General features: G+C 47.8%; 1 protein-coding gene across 1 annotated transcript in view; it reads right to left on the reverse strand.

The window, feature by feature from the left end:
* The window catches only part of Osbpl5 (oxysterol binding protein like 5), a 70755-nt gene that overhangs the window by 53201 nt on the left and 4371 nt on the right, over positions 1 to 13183 (reverse strand). The gene's annotated exons all lie outside the window — the stretch shown is intronic.

Here is a 13183-nt window from a genome sequence, read left to right on the forward strand (position 1 = left end):
AGTTTGGGTCTCAGCACCCAGGTAGGCTGCTCCTAGCCACCTGTAACTCCAGCACTAGGGGATCTGACAAGCTTCTACTGGTACCTGCACCCATGTGACACATGCACAAATAGAAATAATAATAATAATAATAATAATAATAATAATAATAATAATAGACCCAATTTTGGTGAGAACATAGTCCTGTGTGTCTACCATCCTTTCCACCTCCTCCCCAAGAACTTTCCAGATTCCTCATTCCTCCTGTATTTACAAGACACTTCTAATTCGATACCACCCATAGTGAGAGGGGCTGATCTGGAGGTCTTCAGCCTCAGCCCTCAGCATGAGGTATTTGGGTGAATGGAAGGGTCCTTCCCAAGGGCCACCTAAGCAGGGAGTTAGGCCTGCCTCCTCCAGACCCCTGGAATCAGGTAGGATCCAGGTGTGGAGACCTTTTTCCAACAGAACCTTCAACCTTAGGAATACAGGCATGAGTGTGAGAAAATCCCCACTTGATTCCCACTTTGGTAGTGGGTGCTGCTGCCAGCAGACATGCTTCCAGGCTGTGGAAAGCCACTGATGCTAAAAGCCACTGGGCAGGGCTGTAGAATGCAAACCTGGGATAGCCAACTTCCAGGCCCTGTTGATCCCTTGCCCACTCAGCCTCAGCCATGCCTACCCTGCTAGAATAGGTGGTGGGGTCCACCTGGTGGACAAATGCCAGCCTCTTGAGTGCAGATGAGCAGGGCAAGTGGGCTACTTAGACTTATTCATTCTCAGTCCATCCCAGGACCATCCCTGCCCAACCCCAGTCACCTGGCGAGGCCTTCGGATGCAGAACTGCTCGGACAAGATGCTCAGGGCCATGGTGAAACCTTCTTGAGATCTGAGGGATGGCTCTTGCCTTACAGCAGGGTTGTGTATAGTGTAGGACACCTCATAGGCAGAGACCAGCCTGTCTGCTAGGCCTGCTCCGAGTTCAAACAAAAAGTTGGGTGTGGCTGCTATTGAACCAGTGAGCCAGCAGTTGCTATGGCCAGCCCTCAGGGGAATCAAAGAAGAAAACAAGGCCCCTGTCCCTGGGGCAAGGTCTCAGCAAAGCTGTCTTCACTTGTTTCTTGAATGTGGACTATAAGGGCCAGATTGCTGGCAAAATGTGGGCGGGCTTTACAGGATAGCAGGAAGAGCAGGCTGGGGAATACAGTCTAAACGAGGTTCCTCAGAGCCAGGTGGCCAAATGGGGATGAGGAACTTGCCACCTGCCTGTCTCAGGGACAGGTGCATAGCGGGAGCTAGGTTTACGGGAAGTCCCCCATCCTGCTCCCTGCTTGGCTGGGAAAGGTAGTGATGTGAATGGAGGCAGGCTCTAACCTTGCTGCTGCTGAGCTTGGCTCTGTCACCATGCAGCATCTCATTCCTTCTGGGTTCTAGTCTGCTTTGTTTTAGAGTCTCATGTGGTCCATGTTGGCCTCAAACTCACTGTGTAATTGAAGATAAGCCTGAACTTCTGATATTCATGCCTCTACCTCCCAAGTGCTGGGATTACAGGTATGTGTCACCATACCTGGTTTCCCTGTAATGTGGTGGTTTGAAAGAAAATGGTCCCAAAGGAAGTGATGCTAGGAGGTGTGGCTTTGTTGGAGTGGGCATGACCTTATTAGAAGAAATGCGTCACGGAGTGGCCAGAGGCTGGGAAGGCCAGGATGGCCAAGTGGGGAGAAGGGCAGGAGGTGAGGTCAAGGAGCCTGGAAGGTTTGTCTAGCCCGGGGCTTCTTAGAAGATGTGTGGATTTTGGTTTTATTTTGAGTCAGTCTCTCACTGGGACTTGAATTTACCAATGAGGCTAGGCTGGCTGGCCAGCAAATACCAGGAAGCTCTCTTTCTGCTTTAATCTCACCAGTGCTCCGATTACAAGTGTGTGCCACCATGCCTGCATTTTAAAAAAGTTTTTGTTTTGTGTTTTGTCTTTCTTCTTTTCCTTCCTTCCTTCCTTCTTTTTTTCCTTCCTTCCTTCCTCCCTCCCTCCCTTTTTTCCTTTATTCCTTCTTTTCTTTTTCTTTGTCAATACAGGGTTTCTTTGTAGCTTTGGAGGCTATCCCAGAACTCACTCTGTAGACCATGTTGGCTTGGAATTCACAGAAATCCACCTGCCTCTGCCTCCTGAGTACTGGGATTAAAAGTATTCGACATTACCACCTGCCTTGTCTTGTTTTTCAAGACAGGGTTTCTCTGTATAGCCTTGGATAGCCTGGAACTCACTCTGTAGACCAGGCTGGCTGTGAACTCGGAGATCTGCCTGTCTCTGCCTCTCAAGTGCTGAGATTAAAGGCCTGTGCCACCACAGCCCAGCCTTAACTTTTTTTTAAACTTGAGTCCTGGGGATCTACTTGCAAGGCATCCATTTTACCAACTGAGCTAGCTGTTTCTCCAGCCCATTGATCTTATTTTTGATTAGAGAAAAAAAAAATCCATCCCTGTAGTGATGGGGGATGTCCTTCTGTATATATGTTTCTCTTATTGGTTGATGAATAAAACACTGGCCAATAAAGGCAGAAAGATAGGTGGGACTAGGAGACAAGGAGAATTCTGGGAAAGGTAGAAAGAGAGAGACCATGAGGAGATGCCATATAGAGACCAGGAAGATAGAATGCACCAGGCATTCTCTGGTAAGGTAAGGCCTTGTAGAAATATATAGATTAGTAGTTATGGGTTCATAATTAAGACAGAGCTAGCCAGTAAGAAGCCCTAGCCATCAGCCAACAGTTTTATAATTAATATAGTGTCTGTGTGCTTATTTGGGACTGAACAGGTGATGGGACCTAGGCAGGGCAAGAAAAACCAGCTACACTATAGAGCAGTGGTTCCCAACCTTCCTAATGCTGAGACCCTTTAATACAGATCCTCATATTGTAGTGACCCCCAAAAAACAACATTGTTTTGTTGCTGCTTCATAACTGCAATTTTGCTACTGTTACGGATCGTAAAGTAAATATTTGGTATGTAGGATATCTAATATGAGAACCCTGTGTAAGGGTTGTTTGACCATCCTGAGAGGGTTGAGACACATAGGTTGAGAACCATTGATGTAGAGGAACAGGCATGGCAGTAGAAGGCTAGGATGTGGCTCTGTAGTGGTCACCTGCCTGGCATTGGTGAGCAAGAGTTCCATGAAAGGATGGAACTCTGTCCAGGTGTGTTTAAGGAGGTCACGAGGCTGGAGTGATGGCTCAGTGGTTAAAAGCACTTGTTGCTCTGGCAGAGAATCCAAGTTAAATTCCTGAGTTCAGTTCACATTGGGGGGCTCGAAACCTCCTGTAACTTCAGCTCCAGAGGATCTTCTGGTCTCCTCATGTAACTGTACATGTTGTTGGGATGTGTGTGTGTGTGTGTGTGTGTGAGAGAGAGAGAGAGAGAGAGAGAGAGAGAGAGCGCACACACACACACACACTCACAAACACAGGAACTATTAAAAGTAGACAAATCTTCCCAAAGGAGAGGCTGAGGCTGACATGCACCCAGCCTGTGACCTTCAGGATAGGAAGGGAGGTTCCCAGTCTAAAGAGGGGAAAGCTGTAGAGTCAGGCATGGGGTCAGGGCTCCAGGTGGCTCTTCACCCCAGCCAGCTGACTTTGATCTGTTAATGTCTCCGTTTCCTCACTGTCCTTTGAAGGTAAACAAATGTGGATTTGAAGGGTGCTAAAGTCTCCATTGGGGTAACTGAGGGGCACATGTTTTCTATGACAAAAGCACCTTGTTGAAAGATTTTGGGTTTGAGGCTCATGGGGACACTGAGGTAGATTGTTCTTTTGGTAAGAGATTTATTCAAAGAGTCATTAACACCATAAGCAGACAGACAGCAGCAGAGTGAGGGCTCTGAGGAGCATTCAAGCCCCAACATCATAGATAAACAGCATGGTGGGGTTTCTGATAAGGGTTCAGGCCTGCCAGGGAGATCGATGGCCCTCCTTGTAGCTCTCAGAGGAAGAGGGAGGTTTCATGGCATCAGGATGCCTCTGGTTCTTGGTGAGCTGGCATGGGAGGAGAAGGGAGTCCTGTATTTCCAGGAAGAGGGATGTGGGGCAGAGAGGAGAGGCACATTCAGCTGAGGTGTACCCACTGTATGGGTGAGGGATGTGCCACCTACCCCACAGCCCTCTGAGGTCCTGGAGTCTGTCAACCTGAGTCTGCAAATGTCCCCGGGCACTGGTGCCTGCCTCTCTCTCCTGGCATCCTGCACTTGGGGTGTCTTAAGGGGTAAGGAGTCACAGTCTCTATGTGGGGCTTACCATCTTCTTTACAGAAGAAAGAGGCTGCTGTGGGTGGGTGTGGTCTGAGCAGCAGTCTTGTCTGGATTCTTTTTTTTTTTTTTTTTTTTTGTTTTTAATTAAAAATTTTTTTTGGAGAACGTCATTCATAAATACTGTATTTACATCATTTCCACTGGTCTAGATTCTAACATTTGTCTTCTGCCACGAGGGCATGCAGTGTGTATGACCTTATCTGCCAACCACAATCTCCTGGAGATCAGAGCCTGCTTCCCTCTCCGGGAGCCCCCTCCCCAGACTGTATTCACGGCAGATGTGCTGAGAATTACTGAGAGTGTCACAACACAGAAGTTTTTTTTTTTTTTAAAAAAGGCCACATTGTTCTCAGATCATAGGCAGTGACTGCCAGACCTGCTGATGCTCCCCGTGCTCCCAGCACCGCAGAGGCCAGCCTGGCTACAGAGGGAGAACATGTTTCTAAAACAATAAGAGGGAACGTAGAAACAAGCAGAAGGAGCTAACCAAGTCCAATCCTGTGTAAATACCATGCCCATGTGGGATTTCTCACACACGGAGAGAGTCTCCCACTGTCAACGCCATGCATCATCACAGCACACTGAGGAAGAAATGCCAGATGGTCCTCCCTTTTGACAGAAACAAAGTAAGGACTCAGCAGAACTGGGGTCGGAGAGAGGGCTCGGTGGTTAAGACTGCATACTATTTGAGCGTGGTGGCAGAAGCAGGGTGATGAAAGCAGAGTCATCCTTTGGAGACATACACCCTTGTGCCACCGCTGAGGCTCTGAGGCCCACCACTTTCAGAAGTCCACCTGTGGCAAATGTGGCTGCCTCACCAAGTAAAAGAGAAAGTGTCACTGGAGTGCCAAGGCTAAGAGGCGAACTCTACTGGGACTGGGCGACTGAGGCACCTAAAAGTGTCTATCACAGATTAAGGCACGATTCTGCGGAGGAACAAGACCTAAATTCAAAGGGGGCAGTTATCCAGTTTGTCCTAAGGATTTCAACAGTCAGTAAATTAAAAGTTCTGGCCAGGCGGTGGTGGCACACACTTTAGATCCCAGCACTCGGGAGGCAGTGAGTTCAAGGCCAGCCTGGTCTACAAAGTGAGTTCTAGGACAGACAGGACTACAAAGTAAGTTCCAGGACTGTTACACAGAGAAATCCTGTTTTGGAGAGCGGGGAACCTAAATAAATACAAATAATAAAGCAAATTTTTAAAAAAAATCTTCTGGTTTCAAAAACCTTTTTGTTTGTTTGTTTGCTTGCTTGCTTGTTTTAAGGGTGCATAAGTTCTTACAGAGGACCTAGATTCAGTTCTCAGCATTCATACTGGACAGCTCACCACCACTTGCAGCTCTGGGCATTGGAGAAAACCCACTACAAATACCACAGGTGACAGAGAAACACCAACGCTTTCTCCTTGTGCCAAGAATAGAGCGAAGCTGTCCAGGGTCTCACTGCTATTCAACAGTACTTGTGGGTCCTGGGCAGCTCAGTGGGACAAGAAAAAGGTATATTCAGTGCACATCCCCATTGCTGTGGAACTGAACACAACACCCAAAAGTTCATGGGGCAGAGGCTCAGTGGCAGAACCCTTGCCCAGCTTAAAAAGCCCTGATGTCTTGGTTTGTTTCTCTGCTGCTGGAATAAACACCATGACCAGAAACAGCTTTAGGGAGGAAAAGGGTTTGTTTTCCCTCATGAAGGGAAGCCAGAACAGAACTTCCAGGCAGCAATCCAGAGGCAGGAACTAAAGCAGAGACCATGGAGCGATACAGTTACTGTCTTGCTCTACCTGGTTTGCTCAGACTGCTTTCTCATACAGCCCAAGATCACCTGACCATTGTGGTACCACACAGAGTAGCTGGACCTTCCCACTCCCACATGAATCATTAATCATGGAAATGCCCTCACAGACTAGCCCACAGCCAATACAAAGGAGGCAGTTCCTCAACTGAGATTCTCTCTTCTAAGGGGACAACAGCTTGTGTCAATTTGACAAAAAAACAAAGCAAAACCTAACCAGTACATCAGGCCTCTACCCCAGCACAGAAGAGGAGAAAGTGAGAGAGGACAAGAAGGAGGAAAGGGAGGAGGAAGAAGAGAGGGAGGGGGTATAAAAGGGACAGGAGGGGCAGCTAGGCACACTGGGAAGGGAGAAATAACATTGCCTCTGTTTGAAAGCATTTTAATTATCTATGTGGGGCATCCTACAGAATAGACTAAGTGCCAAACCCAGTAATGGCTTGAACAAGGTCTTATACTACAAGGTAAAGTTCAATTGTGTATGTGTGTAAGTATTGGGAAAGAAGACACAAAGGAGACCCCCGTACTATGGTGTTATTGAAACAGTATTCACATACAATTAAGTGTGGGAAATACTCAGGTCTAATCTAATCATGCAGCAATTAACTGCTTAATATGCCAAGGGTTTAGCTATGGACAAAACAATCAGAAAGCTCTGTGTTGTCAGGAGTGAGCATTGCTAAGACTCAGTGGGATCCCAACAAGAGCCCAGCAGAGCGATTCTAAAATTCACACAAAAAGGCAGCATTCATAATGAAGTTATTTGGGACAGTCAAGTGGTGCATCCACACACGAATGGTGAAGAAAATGAGGCATGTTCAGGGTCAACAGATAAATTGCACAATGGAGTTGTAGTTTGGCATGAAGAAGAATGAAATGTCATTTATAAGAAAGCAGGTAGGGCTGGAGAGATGGCTCAGAGGTTAAGAGCACTGGTTACTCTTCCAAAGGTCCTGAGTTCAATTCCCAGCAACCACATGGTGGCTCACAGCCATCTGTAATCCGGTCTGGTGTTGGAACAGACATGTAAGCAGAGCATTGTAAACACAATAAATAAATCTTTAAAAAAAAATAAGAAAGCAGGTAAAAATGGAGATCATATTAAGCAAAATAAGCCAGACTCAGAGGATCCAAGTTTACTTCCCAGCATAACCATCAGCATTCGCACAATGGTATAGAACTCCAGTTCCAGGGTTCTGATGCCCTCTTCTGTCCTCCTTGTGCACAGACCCACACATAATTTACAAATAACAAGAATAAAACTTAAGCAACTCATTCACACAGGCAAAACCCGAAGACAGTCCAGTGTACATTAGCAGTTCAGTGAATAAATTGTCATATTTAGATAGAAATTTCATTTCACAGCACAGGTGAATACTGGACATATTAAAAGTATCCAAGAAGCCTGACAAAAGACTATTGCTGTGCAGTATTGTTCATATGAAGTTTGGACACAGGCAGAGGTGGTAACCTTTGTGATAAAAGCCAACATGCTGTGACCTCTGGGAGCCCAGCGCTGACTGAGTATGAAGGTATTCTCAGTTTTTTACCTGGATTATGGGTTTATTTATTACAAAATGTATCAAGTTGTGTTTTATCTACTATCAATGAAAACATATTTATTTGTAAACATTTAAAAATATTTTACACTGGGTAGTGGTAGGGCACACCTTTAATCCTAGCACTCCTGAAGCAGAGGCAGGTGGATCTCTGTGAGTTCAAGGCCAGCCTGGTCTACAGAGTGAGTTCCAGGACAGGCTCCAAAGCTACAGAGAAACCCTGTCTCGAAAACCAAAATGCATACATAAGTAAAAACTTTACAAAAAGACATAAAAGAAGAAGGGGAGTATGACATATAAACACGATATTAATGAAAACCATTCTCAGGACCCAAGCCATCAAACAAAACCCAAAAGAAACCCATTTTTTTGTGGAAGTCATGTATATTCATGTATTTGAAAATTTGTAATTAGTGCTGGTGCGTGTGGTGTGTGAGGGGATGCCGTGCTGCAGCATGTGTGTGGGAGTCAGAGGCCAACTTCCCAGAGCCTGTTCTGCTCCCACCTTTATGTGGGTCCCAGGGATTGAACTCAGGCTGTCAGGCTTGCACAAGAATGGGTAAGCACCTTTTCCTGTTAAACCGTTTCAACAGCCTAACAATTAAAACAAACAAACAAACAAACAAACAAACTTTAAAGTAGCTGGGACTGGAGAGATGCCTCAGGGGTTAAGGTCGGGTACTATTTATGCAGAGGCTCTGAGTTTGGTTACTGGGTAGCTCACAACAGCCTATAACTGCACTTTCAGGGCAGCTAATGCCTCTTGGCCTCTACATCTGCACTCAAGTGCACATGCCTCTCTACACAGGCATACACAGGCATACACTCATACACATAATAAAGATGAAAAAAATACTCTTTAAAAGTAGAATTGCTAATACAGTTTTGAAACAGTGTGGTGGGAGGGCTCTTTCCACTTGGCTTGGGGACTCATTGTAAACACACAGGAATCAATTCCGTGCCGCATTAGTGTTGGCAAAAGAAAGACACAGATTAACAGAATGGAGCAGAGTCCAGGAATCCATGGACCGTTGGTTTTTGACACTGACACAAAGATAGAAAAGGCAGATCAGTGGAGAAAAGGCAGGCTGCCAAACAAAAGGCACTGTGACAACTGGCCTTTTCTCTGCACACAGACAAACCTTGATCCATACTGCCTTTTAGAGAAGAGTCTGCTAAAACCATGTAAGGAGGATTTGTGTCCAACCTGCGGTGCTACTGGGAGGTGGTGAGACCCTGAGGAGGTAGGGCTAGGTTGTGCCCTTGAAGGAGTTACTGGCAAATTAGATCACAACAGATGGTGTGGGTGACCATGGAACAACAGCGCCCCTACGTGTCACTGAAATGAACGCCAAGTGGCTCTGGCCTTTGGAAGGCAGATGGGCAGGTTTTTATTTACACACTTCGAGAAGACTCATGGACTTCATTGCACTACAGCCCCACCCAAGAAAAGTGACATTTGCACAGAAATGTGTGTATTGTCTATGGCTTCATTCACAAATGCCCAAGACATAAGCAAGCTGGTACGCGGCATAGGAGCACCAGGGCACTGGGCAGAGCAGACATTCCCATCCCCCCCAAACCCCTTCCTCCACTCAGTAGCACGCAGGGATCTCCTAAATTCTCTGCAGCATAGAAGCCCAAATGTCTACCCACCAATTGTTCATACAATTTTCTGGAAAAGGCAAAAGTGTAGGGACAGGAGAGAGATCAGGTTTGCCAGGGCTGAGAGGCAGAGGATAAGGTGGACACCTACAAACTCCAGGGCTGGTCTTAAGAGTGTCCAGAGCTGGGCGTTGGTGAAGCATGCCTTTAATCCCAGCACTCTGGAGGCAGAGGCAGGAAGATAGCTATGTGTTTGAGGCCAGCGAGTTCCAGGACAGGCTCCAAAGCCACAGAGAAACCCTGTCTGGAAAAACCAAAAAAAAAAAAAAAAAAAAAACAAAAAACCAAAAACAACAACAACCCCCCCCCCCAAAAAAAAAGTGTGCAAACTGCTCTGCAGTTAGACTGTGGTGACAGTTACACCACTGTGGACACATAGCTCCCCGCACACTATCAACATGATCTGTGGGACTACAATGGCATCCTGTGTGACAGTTAGCTTTAAGTCAATTTGCCACAACCTTAAATTACCCAGGAAGAAGAGAATCCCAATGAGAGATTAATTGTCTACAGGCCGGCAGTGTCGAGGAGGGAAGACAGGTGTCGGCTGTGGCCATATCTGTGGGGGGTTGTGTTGATTAAGCTAATTGGTGCCACACTGTAGATGTCACCATTCCCCAGGTAGGAGCTCCTGAGCTGTGTAATAGAGATACGGAGCTAAGATTAGCAAGCAAGCGTGGACACCTGAATTCATTTCCCCCTGCTGTTGACTATGGATGTGCTGGCTGTGGCTAATGGTTTGAAGTTGCTGCCTTGACTTCCCAGGTGTTGTGGACTAGAAGCTGGAATTGTAAGTTGAAATAAACCTTCTCTCCCCTAAATTGCTTCTGGCAGGGCATGTTACCTCCACAACAGAAATGAAACTACAACAGCCCAGAAAGCACACTGATTTAACGATGGAAAGAAATGCCAGCGATGGGGGAGTCATCCAAAAGCATGTACGCTCATACACAGAAGGGCTGCGGGACATGAACACATATGCAGAGGGGCCGTGGGGGTGGATACAAGCTGAGCAGCTGGCACGAGGAAGGCCCTGGAGGCCATGCTGTCCCAAATCAGACCCGGCCCTGTCGAGAGCAAATCCCATCATGGTAGGTCTTGTGTCTAGTCATCAGGGCACAGCTTGGGAGTGGCTCTGGATGTGGGAAGGGACCATAGATATTGGGAAACTGGCAGGCAGGTCTGTGGTGGCTGTCTTAGGTCCTCATGGGACAGGGTATGGGAAGGAGAGAGTAGATGTGGCCACTTGGCATTTTCAGTCTCTTCCACTGGGGCCTCAAGTAAGTCTCATCCTGGTGGGGTTAGGGACCTGTCAGCAACATAGGAACAGATGGGCAGTAGGTGACAGGGGTCCTCTGTCCTGAGTAGAGCAACTCTTGGCTCAGGGCCTGGCCCAATTCCAGGCCCAGGTACACTAAAAGGGGATGGGTTGTATCCTGCCCCATTGGAGGCTATGTAACTCAGGCTGCCAGTCCATGCTCAGCCAGAGAGAAAGGGACACAGGTGACCTGGAGTGATGTGGATGGGACTGTGAGGCTCAGAAGTAGGATGGGGAATGACACAGACCCTCCCTGAGCCTCCCTGAGCCCATCTCTCCAGCCTCATGGAGGGTCCACTTCATTCTTGAGGGTAGAGGGGACAAGTGGGTACATGTGAAAATACCATTTATGAGAGCAAAGATGGGGTAAGCATATCCTCCCTGGCTGTATGCAGGTCTCTGATGGAGACCCATCCTCCATCTGCTCCCAGTGGGATGTTTTCTCTCTTTCTATCCTCCGGTGTGTGTGTGTGTGTGTGTGTGTGTGTCCAAGATCACCCTCAAGTGTTGTTGCTCAGGCACTGTTCATCTTGTTTTATCAAGTCTCTTACTGGCCTAGAACTTTCCAATTAGGCTAGGCTAGGCTGGATCACCCCTGAGTCCCAGGGATCCACTTGACTCTACAAGTGTGTGCATCTTTTAAAAGTTATGTTCTGGGCCAGGTGGTAGCACACGCCTTTAATCCCAGCACTTGGGAGACAGGCAGGCAGATCTCTGAGTTTGAGACCAGCCTGGTCTACAAGAGCTAGTTCCAGGACAGCCTCCAAAGCCACAGAGAAACCCTGTCTTAACCCCCCCCCACCCCCCACAAAAGTTAGGTTCTCTGACTCAGACCCATGTCCTTATGCTTTCACAGCAAGGACTTTACAAACTGAGCCACCACCTCCCCAGCCCAGAACTTAGGGTTCTCACACCTTCAGCTTCTTACAACTCTAACCAAAAAGAGTGTTATATAGCAGATACTTCTGGAATGTTGGAAATATTCTATAAGCAAAGTGGCCTGGCGTGGCTGCCACCAGCCACACATGAACACAGATGGAGGGTATAGTAGGCAATCCAGGAATTTACTTTAGTAGATTTAAATGTCAATTAAAGAGCCTTAGGTAGCTTGTGGCTGCCAAGGCACACTTTGCTTTGTGGTGGGACATTGGGCTTACATGGGATATAGGTGGGAATGTTCCAGGGTTGTTCCTGAAGATGTCCCATTTCCCAAAGCTACAGGTAAATTTGATGGATCCCTGTTAAGATTTGTGAATTTTCCCAGAGCTAGAAAAATCCACTCTAGTACCCAGACAGAACCTGCTGGCACACAGATGCATGAAAAAACCAGCTCTGGCAAGCATAGCCAATTGACTTTTGATAATGGTGTCAAAATGTCTCTGAGAGTGAAGCAATCTCCTCCTAGACAGAGAGGCACGGTGGCTGGCCACATGCTGAGGGGTGCCGCCCATTCTACCTGCCACACATAAATAAAAACAAAATAAATCTAAAAACTGTTTAAATGGACTGTCCCTGGGGCTGAGTGTGATGGGCGGGGTGGCCCACAGCCACACTGCAGTTGACAGCCCTTCTTTGATTGCTTTTTCCATAGAGCAATCAAAGAAGCTGTGTCTGTCACTAAGCAATGCTGCTGGCTTCTAGGCCCACTGGGCTTTGAGAACACCAGGGAACACGTATGTAGCATGTTTGTGTGGACTGACTGCAGACATAGATACTTGAGCTCTGGTCAGATACCCACAATGCCTGGTGAGGGGCGACTGAAGAGAGCACTCTGGCACTGGCCGTGGGGCTTTGTTAACGGCTTGGAGACCGTCCTGCTGTTGGGCCCTCTCTCCTTAGAGAGGTGGGGTGAGCTATAACTTAAGCCACCTAGACAGGCTGGCCTGTGCTGGAAGACCTGTGTGTCCCTGCTTTTTCCTGCACACTTGACAAGGACGGCTGAGGTGAGGCACACCGAGACAGCTGAGAGCTTCTGGGGCGCCAGTACCAAGGACAAGTCCCAGGTCTGGAGAAATGCAGCGTTTACCTGTCATAAACCTTTGGCTCAGAAGTCCAGGGAGGCCAGTTCGGTGCCCAGATGGGCAGTGAGCAGCACTCTCACAGATGGCCAGGGCTCAGGTGGGATGCAAATTTGGCAAGGGTCAGGCACTGTATGTCCCGGAACCACCTGGTGGCAAGTGAGGCTGAGTCCCATCTTCCAGACTGCTGTCTGGGGGACCATACGGTTAAACACAGAAAGATGGTGGGCAGCCTGACTGGAGGTCCCTCCTTGCAGCCCCTCCTGCCTGCTCTCTCTCCAGCAGCTACAGCACATATGTCTCCTGTCTCTTGTGACACCAGGGAGCCCCAGTCTGAGGTAATCCTCAACAGTCCCTTGGTCTGGAGACAGAGCCAACAAGACGTGGCAGCCACCCACTCCTAGAGCAGCAGGGTCTGGAGAAACAGACACTCATGTGACAAGGACAAATGATGGGCCAGCCAGTACTGCTGCCCTCAAAAGGACAGCTCCTGACTCAGCCAAGATGTGACTGTCACCAGATGGAGGTGAAAGATGGGGACAGAGTCACA

Source organism: Phodopus roborovskii, unplaced genomic scaffold (assembly GCF_943737965.1).
Source record: "Phodopus roborovskii unplaced genomic scaffold, PHOROB, whole genome shotgun sequence".
In the NCBI taxonomy this organism is placed as follows: Eukaryota; Metazoa; Chordata; class Mammalia; order Rodentia; family Cricetidae; genus Phodopus; species Phodopus roborovskii.